Below are 14,342 nucleotides of genomic sequence, written 5' to 3'. Positions count from 1 at the left end.
TCTTCAAGCCTCGGCTGTCACTGCCCACACCTGGTGCACCTTCACCAGACAGGGCGCCTCCTCCTCCGCAGGCTCGCCGGGGCTGGGCGCCAGGGTCGTGGGCCGGGAGGGCAGGGTCCCGTGGGCGGCGGACAGCGGGTCCTCGGCGGGCAGCCCCAGCGCCCCCGGGCCGGCGGCTGGCTGCTGGCGCTCGGCGCCCCACGCCCCTGCCTCGCCGGCCGCCGCCGCCGCGTTCCTGTCGAGCGCCCCCTGCTGCCGCCGCGGCGGGCGCACCTTTCCCTGGATCACCGCGGCGGCGCGCTGAGCCTGCTCCTGCACCGAGCCCGCGCTGGGCGGGGACGAGTAGCACACCGAGCCCCCGCGGGAGCCGAGTCGTCGCCGGCCACCGTCCCCGCCGCCAGGGCCGCGGTCCCCAGCAGCAGCACCAGCAGCAGCGGCGTCGGCGAATGGGCGGCGGGGCCCGGACTCCCGGAGCAGCGCGGGGCACGTCGCCATCTCATGGTGTGAGGTGCGTGCGGGCTGCCGGCTGTCGGGTCGGACTCTGCCTCGCTCTCTGGAGCTGCCTCCTTTTCCTTCTACTCCTCCCCCACCCTCCTCCTTTTATTTATTTATTGGGGGGGGGTAGGAAAGTTGTTTATGGGAGGAGGTGGGGAAGAAGTGGGTGGAACCACAGAAAGGCGAAGAGGTGTGAGGGGAAGAAAAAAAAAAGCAAAATTAAGAAAAAAAGCCGCTGCCGCCGCCTCGGCTGCAGGGAGCGATAGGTTCCGCGCCGCCGCGCCCGAGCCGCGCTGTCGGGGCTGCTGTCGCCGGAGGACGACGCGGAGGTGGCGGAGCTGCTCGGCGGGTTACGGTCCTTTGTGTGAAGTGATGCTGCGGCGGCTGCTGCTGGGGCTGCGAGCGAGCGGCGTGGGAGCGCGGGTGGGAGAGCGCCCTGGAGGCGGGGCTGCGTGCCTGGAAGTCGCTGGGTGCCTGGGCGCTGCCCTGCGCCTCGCCGCCCCGTTTCCCTGTGGTGCGGGCTCCCGTCGCACCTCCCTGCCCCTTGCTGCTTCGGAAGCCCGGCCCGCCGGTCGCTCCCGCTGGCTCTGCCCTTTCCCTCGCTGTCGGCGCGGCCACTGCTGCTGCTGCAATGGGAGGACGAGGTGGCGAACAGGCCGCAGTGCGAGTGGACTGCGGAGATTCACTGGGGCTGGGAGGTGACGCTTCAGGAGCAGGGACCTGTCAGCGAGCGCAGGACAGCACCGACGCAGGTGCGAGGTAGGCCGGGCTGGGGGGCGCTCAGCCAGGCACGCGGGACGCGCTGACAAGTTTCAGGTGAACCGGTGTCTTGACAGTCAGAAGAAAGCAACATGCTGTGGTAGACCAGCAATTAAACTAACTTATCACACCTTTTTCTCGTGTGTGACGCCTCTGACTCCGTGCCTCAGTCAATCCAGGCTTCATGACACCTGCGATTTCTGTCATCCAAACTCCTGTTCCCCCAAGATTTCATAACAATTGTGCTACTGCTGAGAGGAGCTTAGCTTGAATTAAAGATTTGCTTGGTCAGGCCATGTTGTATGAAGTTTACGACACTTTAACACTTAAATGCAAATCTGTAAGTTTTGATATGAAGTAAGGTCATCTTCATTCATTTCCAGAATTTTTTGATTTCTCTTACAACACACTGTTCATTTAGAAGCATGTTGTTCAGTCTCCAGGTGTTTGCATACATTCTTGAGATTCTTGAGTTGTTGGTTTTGAGCTTAAATCCATTGTGATCTGAGAAGGTGGATGGTATGGTTTTGATTTTTTTGAATTTGCTGAGACTTGCTTTATGGCCTAGTGTATGGTCTATCCTAGAAAGAGTCCCTGCACCACTGAGAAGACTGTGTATTCTGCAACCGTGGGGTGAAAAGTTCTATTGATATCAGTTAGGTCCATTTGGTCTGTAGTGTCAATTAGCTCTGTTGTTTCCTTGATGATTTTCTATCTGTTAGATCTATCCAATGATGAAAGTGGGATGTTGAAGTCCCCCATTACTATGCATCAAAGTCTATGTCTCCCTTTAGATCTGTTAACAGTTCTTTTAAATAGCTACTCTCTCTAATGGGTTGCATATACATTTATTATAGTCACATCTTCCTGTTGTATTGATCCTTTAATCATTACATAGTGTCTTTCTTTGTCTCTTTTAACAGTTTTGTGTTAAAGCCTATTTTGTCTGATATTAGGATGGCTACACAGCCCTTTTTTCCCAATATCATGGAATATCTTTTTCCACCCTTTCATTTTCAGTGTACATGTATCTTTGTTGGTTAGGTGTGTTTCTTGTAATAAGCAAATAGATGGTCTTGTTTTTTAACCCATTCAGCCAGTCTGTATCTCTTAACTGGAGAGTTGAGGCCATTTACATTCAGGTAACTATTCATAAGTAACTACTTGATCCTGTCATTTTTCTGTGAATATTCCTATTGTTTACTTTGCATTTCTTTTGTAATTTTACTGGTTTTCACTGTGTTTGTATTCTTTCTTGATGATGACTTTCTTGATGTGTTTCTGTGCGTAGCACAGCCTTATGAACCTTTTGTAAGGTTGAATGCATGGTGACAAATTATTTCAATTTCTGTTTGTTATAGAAGGTCTTTATTTCACCTTCATTCATAGATGAGAGCTTTCAGGGTACAGTATTCTAGGTTGACAGTTTCTTTCTCTTCCTATTTGGACTATATTTTGACATCATCTTCTAGCCTGTGGGGTTTCTGATGAGAAGTGAGTTGTGAGTCTAATTGGAGATCCTCTGATAGTAATCTGGCATTTTTATCATGCACACTTTAGAATCTTTTCTTTATGCTTAACTGTGAAAAGTCTAAGTACAATGTGTCATGGTGAGGTAAAGATCTCTTCTCATTATCTGTTAGGAGTTCTGTGTGCTTCCTGTACTTGGACATTTGTTTCTCCAAGTTATGGAATTTTTCTGTAATTATTTTACTGAGTAGGTCTTCTAGTCCTTTCTCTTTTCCACACCTTTAGAAACTCCTAAGACCCATATGCTGGACATTCTTCCAAGATTTGTCTTCTAACTCAGATACTCTTTCTTCTGTCTCATCAATTCTGTTGTTATAGGTTTCCACTGCATTTTTATTTGATCAGTTGAATTAATCATTCTAGTATATCATTTTCATTTCTTTTTAAAAATCTTAATTTCCTGGAAAATTTTCATTCATATCATATATGGTTTACTTTACTTCATGGATTTTCTTCCAATTCTTTTGAGTAAAACTATGATTAATTTTTTGAATTCCATTTCTGATATTTCCTCAATATTCATCTTCACATTACAATATTGGAATGTTGTGTACCTTTGGGGGGTCATAGTGTCTCCCTTTTTCTTGTTTCTTGAAGTTCTGCATTTAGTTTTAGGCATTTGTAGAATTTTTGTCCCCTCTGATGGCTTTTATCTTTGAGCTAAGCCTCTGTGGCTTAGCAGATTGTCTACACATTAAGTGAATACCAAGAGGTGTGTGGTGAGTGTGGCCAAGGGGCTCTGGTCAGTACTCCAGGATGGGGTGAGTATCCAGGGTAACACCCAGGTTGGGTGTGGTAGCTCTCTTCTGGTTAACTGGATAGAGAGGAGTGGTCACCTTTGTAACACTCATCTGTACCACCTTATGCACTACACATGATCTTCACAGTCCTTTCTGTGAGCATAGTTCTCTCTGCTATGAGCTGCTCTGGGCAGCCAAGGAGCATTGAGAGTGTGCAGCAGTACTCTGTGATTGGCCATAACCCAGCTACACTCTGCCTCCTCTCACTTAGTCACATTGTTTTCTAAGACACGGGTGCCACACTGCCAAGGCATCATCATTGGGAACACAGGTTCAGTGTAGACACCAGGGATATGATAGGACCTTGGGCCAGAATAAGGAACTAATTATTAAAGATCCACTAGCCTGGGGAGCAGGTGGGTTGTGAAATTCTCTGCCTTAGATAGGCACTGATGGATGGGGAAGTAAGAATTTCATAGTGGCTCTTGATGGGTGAGCCAATGGTTGTGCTAATGAGGATCAGTATGCATGATTTTAAGCTGGGAGGTGATAATTAACAACAATGTTTGGAGGAGAATAACTAAGGGTAATGTGGAATAGTGATAACCTATGTAGGCTATTGGAAAAGTCTTGGTGTGAGCAATGAGATATTATATTGAAGAGAAGGCAACAGAAATAGAAAAGGGATACTGTTGGCATCCCATGTCGGACTGCTGGTTCATGTCCTGCTACTCTTCTTCCAATTCAGCATCTTGCTAATGTATCTGGGATGACAGCAAAAGATGGCCAAGTACGTGGACCACTGCTCCCCATATGGGATGTTGGGAGGGTGTTCCTGGCTCCTGGTTCATCTTGTCCCAGATCTGGCTATTGTAGAAATTTAAGGAGTGAAGCAATAAATAGAAGATCTACCTATATATCCCTGTATTTCTGTCCCTTCAAATAAATAAACTATACACTATAGCTTTGCAATACAACTTTGTCAAGAAATGTGATACTTCTTACTATGTTCTTCCCAACCTTAGTTTGACTCTGCTGGGGTCTTTTGTAGTTCTATATGAATTTTAAGAAATACTTTTTCAATTTCTATGGAAAATGCCATTGGAATTTTGAGATTGCATTAATCTATAGTTTGCGTATTTATGAACTCTTTAATTATCCAAATCCATAAATATGTGATGACTTTCTGTTTATTTGTGCTTTGATTGGCATTTTGTAGTTTTTAATGTAGACATCTTTCACTTCCTCTGTTAAATTTATTCCTGAGTATTTCATTATTTTGATGCTATTAGAAATGATGTGGTTTTAATTTCATTTTAAAGATGGTTTGTTATTAGTGTACAAATGGTTACTTTTATTTACATGTTGATTTTTGTGTTCTTCAACTTTACTTAATTTGCTTATAAGTTCTAATAGTTTTTGGGTCTTTAGGTTTCTATATGTAAGACTTTATATCTGCAAACTGGGACTATTTTATTTCTTGCTTCATGATTTGATGGCTTTAATTCTTTTTATGGTCTAACTGCTCTGGAGGTCTTCCAGTAATATATTGCATAGAAGCGAGGAGAATAGGTGCCCTTTTATTTTACCAAATCTTTTAGAAAATATTTCCAATTTTCCCTATTGATTTTTATGTTTGTTGTATATTTGTCATAGATGGCCTCTATTGTACTGACTTAAGATACTTCTATGCTTAGTTTATTGAGAGGTTTTATTATGAATGGATTCTAAACTTTGTTAAATATTTTTCTGCATCTGTTGAGAATATCAAGTAGATTTTATCTTTCAATCTGTTGTTCTGGTGTATCACATGATTGATTTGTGTATGTTGAAACAACCTTTCATTGCAGAAATAAATCCCGATTGATAGTGGTATATAAATTTTGCTATGCTGTTAGATTCAGTTTGCCAGAATTTTGTCAAGAATTTTTGCACTAAGGGATATATAAATGATTAAGAAGAACAAATTAGAAATTTTGGAGGTGATAACTTTAATCATTGAAACAAAAAATATGATTGAGGGATTCATGGGACAATAGACCAAGTGAAGGAATGAATTTCTTGTCTGGAGGACAAGTCTTTTGAAGTGACACAACCACATACACATAAAGAGAAAGGAATGAAAAAATCCTACCTGAAATATGGGATACCATTACATGATCATTTATTTCTGTTATAGGGATTCCTGAAGGAGAAGAGAAGGAAAAAACATTGAGGATTTGCTAAATGAAACAGTATTTGAAAATCACATAGGTCTTGAAAAGACATGGACATCATGATACAGGTAGCTCAAAGGACCTCAAGCAGATTCAACTAAAAAAATCTCCAAGATGTTCAAATTGTCAAAATTAAGGACAAGAGGAGAACCTTAAAGATAGAAAAAAAATATCAAATTGAATATAAAGGAAAACCAATTAGACTAACAGCAGATGTCTCTGCAGAAATACAACAGTCACAAGAGAGTGGGATGATATATAAATTTTCTTAAAAGAAAAAATTCTCTGGGGCTGGTGTTGTGGAATAGCAGGTAAAGCCACTGCCTTCAATACCAGCATCCCATGTGGGTGCCGGTTTGTTTCCCAGAAGCTCCACTTCTGATACAGCTCTTTGCTAATAGCCTGGGAAAAGCGGCAGAAAATGATCCAAGTATTTGGGCCCCTGCTGCTAACCTTGGAGATTTGGAGGAGGCTCTTGGCTCCTGGCTTCAGCTTGGCTCATCCCTGGCCATTGCAGCCTTCTGGGGAGTGAAGCAGTGAATGGGAGCTCTCTCTGTCTATCCTTCTTTTTATCTAACTCTGACTTTCAAATAAATAAATAAATCAAAAAATATTTCCAACCAGGAATATTATCTCCAGAGAAGTTATCCTTTGGAAGAGAAGGAGAAATTAGGTATTTTCTTCCAGACCACTTGACAAGAAATTGTATTTCACCATCTCCAGACCAGCCTTACAGGAAATTCTGAAATGAGTCCTGCAGTAGAAGTGGACAAGGAAACATATGACACTACCAAGTTCATGAACAGACCAGAATAAATCAGTGACCAGTCAACAAAATGACAAATGTTAGTCCTTATCTATCAATACTAACCTTGAATGTCAATGGATTAAATTCTCCTACCAAAAACTTTAGGTTGGCCAAATGGATTAAAAAAAAATCAGACCTGAATATATACTGCTTACAAGAAACTCACTTCACTAATAGAGATATAGATAGATTTGAAGTGAAGGGCTGGGAAAAAATACAGGCAAATGGAAACCAAAATTGAGTAGGAATAGCTATACTCATATCACATAAAATGGACTTTAAATCCAAAAGTAAAAAGATAGAAAAGGAAGTTCGATTGATAAAAGCTCAATTCTCCAAGAAGATGTAACAGTAATAAACATAAACAATACCAACACAAGAACACTCAGATACATACAGCAAATACTATTAGACTTAAAGAGAGAGATTGACACCAATACAAAAACAGTGGTTACTTCAACACCCATCTGCTAGTAAAGAATAGGTGTTCCAGACAGAAGATGAACAAAGATACATCAGACTGGAACCATATTATTGAGCAAATGGACCTGACAGAAATTTGCAGGACATTTCTCCCAACAGGTACAGAATAACATTTCTCTCATTAGCACATGGAAAATTTTCTATGACAGACTAATATATTAAGCCACAGCTCAAGTGTCAGTAAACTAAAAAAATTGAAATCATATCTTGTATCTTCTCATATCACAAAGAATGAAATTAGAAGTCAACAAAAAGGAACAATAGAACATTTAGGAATATAATGAAATTAGTTACATGCTACTAAGTGATCCATAGATCATAACAGAAATTAAACGGGAAATTTTAATTGTTTAAATTTTAATTTAAATGTTTAATTTTAAATGTTTAAAACGGGAAATTTTCTGAAATAAATGAAAATGAAAACACAAAACATATCAAAACCTGTGTGACACTGCAAAAGCAGAAATTAAGAGGGACATTTAGAGCATTAAGAGCTCATATTAAAAAAGAGAAATGTCTCGAATAAATTATCCAACAATGTGTCTTGAAGACAGTAAAACAAGAATAAATCTAATTTAAAATTAGCAGGACATGAGAAATAATAAGATCAGAAAATAAATAAAATTGGAAGGATCAAGAAAAATAGCTGGTTTTGGAGTAGATAAAACAATATATCAGATCAACAAAAAATTAAAGAGAAAAAAATAAATTAGAGTTGAAAAAGAGACATTACAAGCAACACCACTTAAATGCAGTCTGTGTTAGCCTAACTAGTATTCCTTTATATGTAACTCAATGCTTTTATATTTTTTGCACTTAAGAATCTCTCCTTGTCCTTAACTTTTGACAATTAGACTACAAAATGCCTTGGAGAAAGTAATTTTTGGTTGACTCTGCATGGGATCCTTTGTGTTTCCTGTATCTGGATAACCACATGCCTTTCATACATAGGGAAATTTCAACTTTTTTATGTAGCAGTTTCTAAATGCCTTTTTCCTTCTCTTTTCCCTCAGAAATTCCTATAAAGCACATATTTTGTGATTTAATGGTACCCCATATTTCAAGTAGGTTTTTTTTTCATTTTATTTATATGTGACTGTGTTATTTGAAAAGTTTTTGTCCTTCTTTTGTTTTATGTATTCTGCTGTCAAAATCATTATATTTTTATTTCATTAATTGAAGTTTTCAGCTTCAAAATTTCTATTCAGACTTTTTAATGATTTCTAACTTCATAGTAAATTTTTTATTCATGTCACCCAACACCCCTCCCCATTTTTTAAACTATCTGTATTTCCTACTATCATGTTGAATTTTCTTAGGATCATTACTTTGAATTCTATTTCTGGCATTTTATAGAATTTTTTGTAAAAGCAGATATTATGTATTTGTAAGTCACTATGGAATAGGTATACAAACAGAGGTTATGCAGTGTTAGTATGCTGTTTCATACATACCTGTATGTAGGTATGAAAACATACTATGTATGTTTTACTTCCTCTATATTTTCCTTTAAATGTTGATTATATCACCTAAGATTTTTTAACATGGAAAATATTTATTTTTAACTAACTTGTACATATTTATGGCCTATAGATTAACATTTAATTTATATGTATACAAGCCATACTGATCAAATCAAATTAATCATTTTTGCCAATGAAATTTAAAGATTATTTGAAATTTGGAAAATCACATAACTCTACTCAACTAAAATGGATCCATCAGATGAAAAATTGGGTCTAAATTTATCCCAGCAATCAGAGTATGAGATGTGGATTCTGTGACCCAAAAGTCATTGAGTGAGTAATCAAATTAAAAATAATGAGATTGATTGGATTATTTTTACCTGAATTTTAAAAAGTATATTAATATTGAAAGAGAATTTAAGGGGCTTTGGGACTATTCAAAATGCATTCCTTAAACAATTGTTAAAAGTGTTTGAAATTCTCCTCCTTCCTTTTAGAGAAGGGATTATCAACTGCTAAAAGCTGATGTCCTTTGGAAGAAAAAATCATCTCAAATCTACAAGACCATATCTGCCTCTTAGTAGGTCAACCCATGTCCATGTTTGCTACATTCTGCTGTTTTTCCACAAATATTATTTATTGAAATGTGAATATGTTGTCCTACCATTCACTCTAATTCAAACACTTTACCATCTCCCCATTTCTCTGAATGTAATGGTCACACACATACCATGAGGGAAAAGGGAGGATGAAGAAAGGTGAGGAAATGGAGCAGTAAACGCCAACTAACCCATTTCAGGGTTTTATTGGATGCAGGCACTTCAGTCCAGTCATCTTCTATGCATTGGCCATCTGAATGACATCACCACAGCAAGAGACTAAAAATGCGGGATTCAAGTATGAGTGCTGTGTGGAAAAAGTCTTTAAGGTATTCTATGGTGGCTCTAACATTCTGACAGAGAAATTAGATGGCAGAAAGACAGATGTGAGATCCTGTGGTACAGGGTACAATTTACAATGTATTAAGTGGTATACCAAAAATTTTCTTTGTAATAACAAAGTCTAATCATTTATTTTGCCTGTGTGCTATTTTTCTATTGCATCCTTTCTGTGGGAACATAGTGGGCCACAGGATGTGTTTCCAACATATCCTGACTTCACCCAGGTGATGAAGTTAAATGTAGTAGGAAAAATAAATAGCAAGAGTTTTAAAAAATATTCTTTTTAATGATTTCTTGATTTCTAAAGCTGAAATGGTGTATTTAAGAATGGTCCAGAATGAAAATGCACTATATATTTTTCTAAAAATAAACTGGAAGGAAAGATTTTAAATGTTTTCATCACAGAGAATTATCACTATTTCAGAAAATATATATGCTTACCCTAATTGGACATCACACAATGTATAAATGTACCTAAATGTCACAGAGTATCATATAGATATGCATATTTTGATTTTAGTTAAAAATAAAAAATATAACTCAGATAATTAATGTTCCACTCCTACCCCAACCATGTCTTAAGAATATAATTTCCTTTTGCTACGTATTTGTTTTAAACATTTCTAAATTTAGTTAGGTAATAGTTTTTATTTTTAAGAGGAATTTTAGATTTGAAGAAGAATTGAGGAGCATATGTTAAGGGTTGCCATATGTTCTCTCTTGTTCTTGTTGTTCCCACTATGTGTGTTATTAATAGTTGTGTGGTAACTTGTTTCAATTGATAAACCTATGTTAGTACGCTACTACTGAATAAAGTCCATAGTTTACATTAGGGTACACTCGTGATGTTGCAAAGTTCTGTGTCTTTTGACAACCACATCCCTGCAAGTATCTGCCTTTATGGTATCCTCTGTACTCCACCTATCCTTTCCTACGCCTGACTAGGCCTGGAAATTGCTGATTTTTTCACTGTATCTCCAGTTTTGCCTTTTTCATTTTAAATATTTATTTATTTGAAAGGCAGAGTTATAGAGAGAGGAAAGAGATAGAGATAGAGAGAGAGAGAGAGAGAGAGAGAATCCATTGGTTCATTCCCCAAATGACTGGGACTGGGCCAAGCTGAAGACAGAAGCCAGGAGCCAGGAACGTCATCCAGTTTTCACCCAGTTCTGCCATATGGGTGGCAGGGACCCAAGCATGTGAGCTGTCTTCTGATTCTTTCCCAGGTGCATTAGCGGGGTGCTGGATGGGAAAGTGGATCAGCCAGGACTGGAACCTGGGCCCATATAGCATGCCAGTGATGCCAGAGGCAAATTAGCCCACCACACCACAATGCCAGCTCCTGCTTTTTCAAAATGTCCTTAAGTTTGTTCTCTCTGTAGACTTTCTTTTTATATTCCTTACACTATGTCTTGCTGATTCCCTTACTTTTTATTTGTTGAGATGGTCTTTGTTCTTTGTGTTTGAAGTATTCTTTCACTGAATAACCAAATTATACATTGGTGGATTTTTGTTGTTGTGGTTGCTCCTATTCTTCAAATGTTTTACTCTACTCTCTTATTGGTTGCATGTTTTCTGAATAATTGTCTGGTGTAACTGATATTCTTATTCCTCTGTAGGTAATGTGTTTTCTTTCATCATGCATTTGTTTTATTCTCTGTAGTTTGACTATAGTATTCATAGGTGTAGACTTCTTGGTATTCTTTCCATTTGATGTTCTGTGAGCTTCCTGTACCTATGGTTTCATGTTCATCAGAAATTTTGGGAAATACACATGTACACATAACCTTATGTATTTCCTATTTCTTAAAAGATAGAAGTGGAATTGCAGAGTCCAAGGGTACACATATTTGCTAGATTTTGCAAAGTTGCCTTGCTGAAATATACCATAATCAGAGTAAAAGGACACCTATTACCATATCTTCTTATAAACATTGACTGCCACAAAATATTTTAAAATGTGTGATTATATTACATCTTAAATTCTATTTAAATGGTTTTAATTCACATCCACTTGCTTACTGTGATACATTTTACTTAAATTGGCTAGTGTTAATTGATTGTGAATTGCTTAATCCTATCCTTTTCTAGTTTACTGAGGTTGTTTGTCCTTTTCTTGCTTTGTAAAATCTCTTTATCTGCTAATAATGTTTTGTATATTTTGTCTTTAAATATTCTCATCAAAACTAGCATTTATCTTTCTGGTTATTTATGGCTTTTTTCTTATCAGATTTATTTATAATGATGCATTTTCTGAAGTTTTTAACATTTTGTTATCTGATATATACACTTCTCCTTTGGGAATTTTGGTACTATGCAAGCTTATGAAATATTCCTGACACTGAGCTAATTAACATATGCTATTAATTTCTCTGTAATATTTTAAATTTTTACTTAGACTATTCACTCTGCATACAGCATAAAGTGTTCAACCATATTATTTTTCTTCAAATGCACTTATGGAAAACTGTCCCCTAATTTATATTAAAAGAAATTAATGTTACATTAATACATACTAAATACATATTTTCTCAATTTTTACCTATATTTCTATGCTATTTCTTTTTTAGCTTTTACATGTTTCTAAGCTTTTCAATTGATCTAATCAATTTGTGTTCTTGTTATATTATTGTATAACACCGTTTTAGTTTTCATACTTTCATATATTTTGATACCTGACATCACAAGTTCTCCCTTCTGTATTGAACTTTGAATTTTTTTTAATTTCATAGAAAGATTTTATTTATAGAAATAATACATTTTATTTCAACTGGTTCAGTGTAACTACAAATTGTATTTTATATATGATTTTGTGTAATAAAGAGCCAATTAAAATCCCTGTCTAGGGTGGTAGATGGTTCCAATATTATTTTGGTCTGGAAACTTTTGGGCCATTTACAGAAGAGAGTAATAATAGCAATTACTGGTTTTTCACATGATGTGGTGTTTATCTAACAGACTTCAAGCCAGCACCTTTGGTTTTCAATTCACCATAAGCATCATTCTCTTGAATTAGCTGTTTGGAAATTTTTGAAGCATGCAATTTGATCTAGGTATTTAGAAGAGAATATGGATGGTTTCTTTAAGGAAAATATGACCCCTTTATTTTTTTTTCAATTTAAGGCTAATGCTGAAAATATGAAAAAAAAAACAGTATGGAAAAAGCAGCAAAATTACTTACCAAATAAGTGTTATTGAAAGTGTGCACATTTTGTCCTAAATGCATTCAGAAGGAACAATGATATTTAAGTTTATTCATTTACATGCTTGTTCATCCACATGTGAAGCTGCATAGATATATGTATCTCAGAGACCAATTCCTAACATCTGTCTCTTTCAACAATATCTGACCATTAGGGAGCTACAACTCCTTTGTAGTTGCTGGGGAAACAATGACAGAACTCAAGCTAGGAATCAATTAAACTAAGGAGACTGTTACAGGTGTTTAATAATTTACATAAATTATGCAAAATCTAAAGCATTTACAGTAACTAAAGACTTAGCAACAGACATGAATGAGAGGTGAATTGGCTGATGATGTTTGGTATTGCAGCGGCGCCTGCTAGCACTGCTATTGTTACAGTTTTTCAGAATTTCCATCGTAAACAGTTCTTCAGGGATTTATATTTTAGTCATAAAATCTGCCTCAGATTTATTTTATTTTTTTAACTTTGAAATTTAAATAATTTTTTTATATTTACTTATTCAAGTAAATTTTATCTAGGTTGTAAAATTTATTACAGCTTACTTTTATATCTTCTTCAACAACATTCTATTGAGATTCTAATTGAATGTCATTGAATTCATAGATTTATTTGGAGGGGAAGTGACACCTTTATAATATTGAAAATCCTCATCCAGGAACATGGAAAATGGAATCAAAAGATAAATTTAGTTTGATGCAAAAATTGAAATTAATGTACAGTTTTTCATAATATATGTTTCATGAACTTTTTGAAGACTTCTCCTATTTACATGCATTCAGTCCTTCTTTAAGTGTGTCAGCTAGGTTTCATATTTTTTTGAAAAATCTCATAGTGAAGCTATATGTGATGGTATAAAACCGGAAGATTAGAGGTTGTCCAAAGGGTTTCTGCTGGTTACACCTTCCCCTTGAAAATTTGCAAGGGAACTATGTCATCAGGCATTAAGCAAGTAAAAATCAGGTCAGATCAGTGCTGGGCACTCATGCACACTTTGTGAAAAAGCTGGGCCAAATGTGAATTTATATGTTTTCTCCAGTATGAGTTCCTCATTTCTTGGGTCCAAAAGCAAATTCATTCAACTTCCAATGTATATGTACTGAGCATTGCTTTAGGACCTAAATATATAGAAGGTCATAAAAAGAGGACCAAAAACTCTACATTATCCACACGGAGCCTACATTCTTGTTGGATTGAAGCTTTCCTTATTACCTCCCTCTGTCTGTGAGTGAAATACAGAAAGCCAACAGCAAGGACAGCTTTACCTAATTTGATACTTGGAATGAAAGATAGAAGATAAGAGATTATAAAAGTAGTCATGCCATTAGCAGTCATAGACAGATGACTCTTGGGCAGGAAGCCGGGTTTGCACACACACACAGGGTATATCAGGTATAAATCGTGTGTAGATATCATCCAATGAATGCCTGCTTTGTTGTTGGCACCCTACTAATGACATTTTACATTGTACTTCATCTTCAGAGATAGAAACTATCCTCCTTTTATGGAGGAAGAATCAGAGACTCAGAGATTAAAACAATACATCAAAGCTTATATTGCTTCAAATGTTATGTATGCTCTTTTCTTCCTGTTACTCTAACTAACCAGTTATTAATTCATCCACCATTTAGTGAACTTTATTGAATATCATTTCTGGCTTGTAATGTGTGAGGTACTGCAGATAAATGTGGTAGATAAAAT

The 14,342-nt window shown here is 37.4% G+C and overlaps 1 pseudogene; it reads left to right on the top strand.

Moving 5' to 3' along the window:
• Positions 1-636: 636 nt before the first annotated feature.
• LOC103345834 (sorting nexin-7-like) overlaps positions 637-14,342 on the top strand; it is a 35,451-nt pseudogene continuing 21,745 nt past the window's right edge.

This window comes from Oryctolagus cuniculus, chromosome 7 (genome assembly GCF_964237555.1).
Source record: "Oryctolagus cuniculus chromosome 7, mOryCun1.1, whole genome shotgun sequence".
Lineage (NCBI taxonomy): Eukaryota > Metazoa > Chordata > Mammalia > Lagomorpha > Leporidae > Oryctolagus > Oryctolagus cuniculus.
The sequence above is the reverse complement of the archived record's forward strand: the minus strand, read 5'-3'. Positions and strand labels throughout refer to the sequence as shown.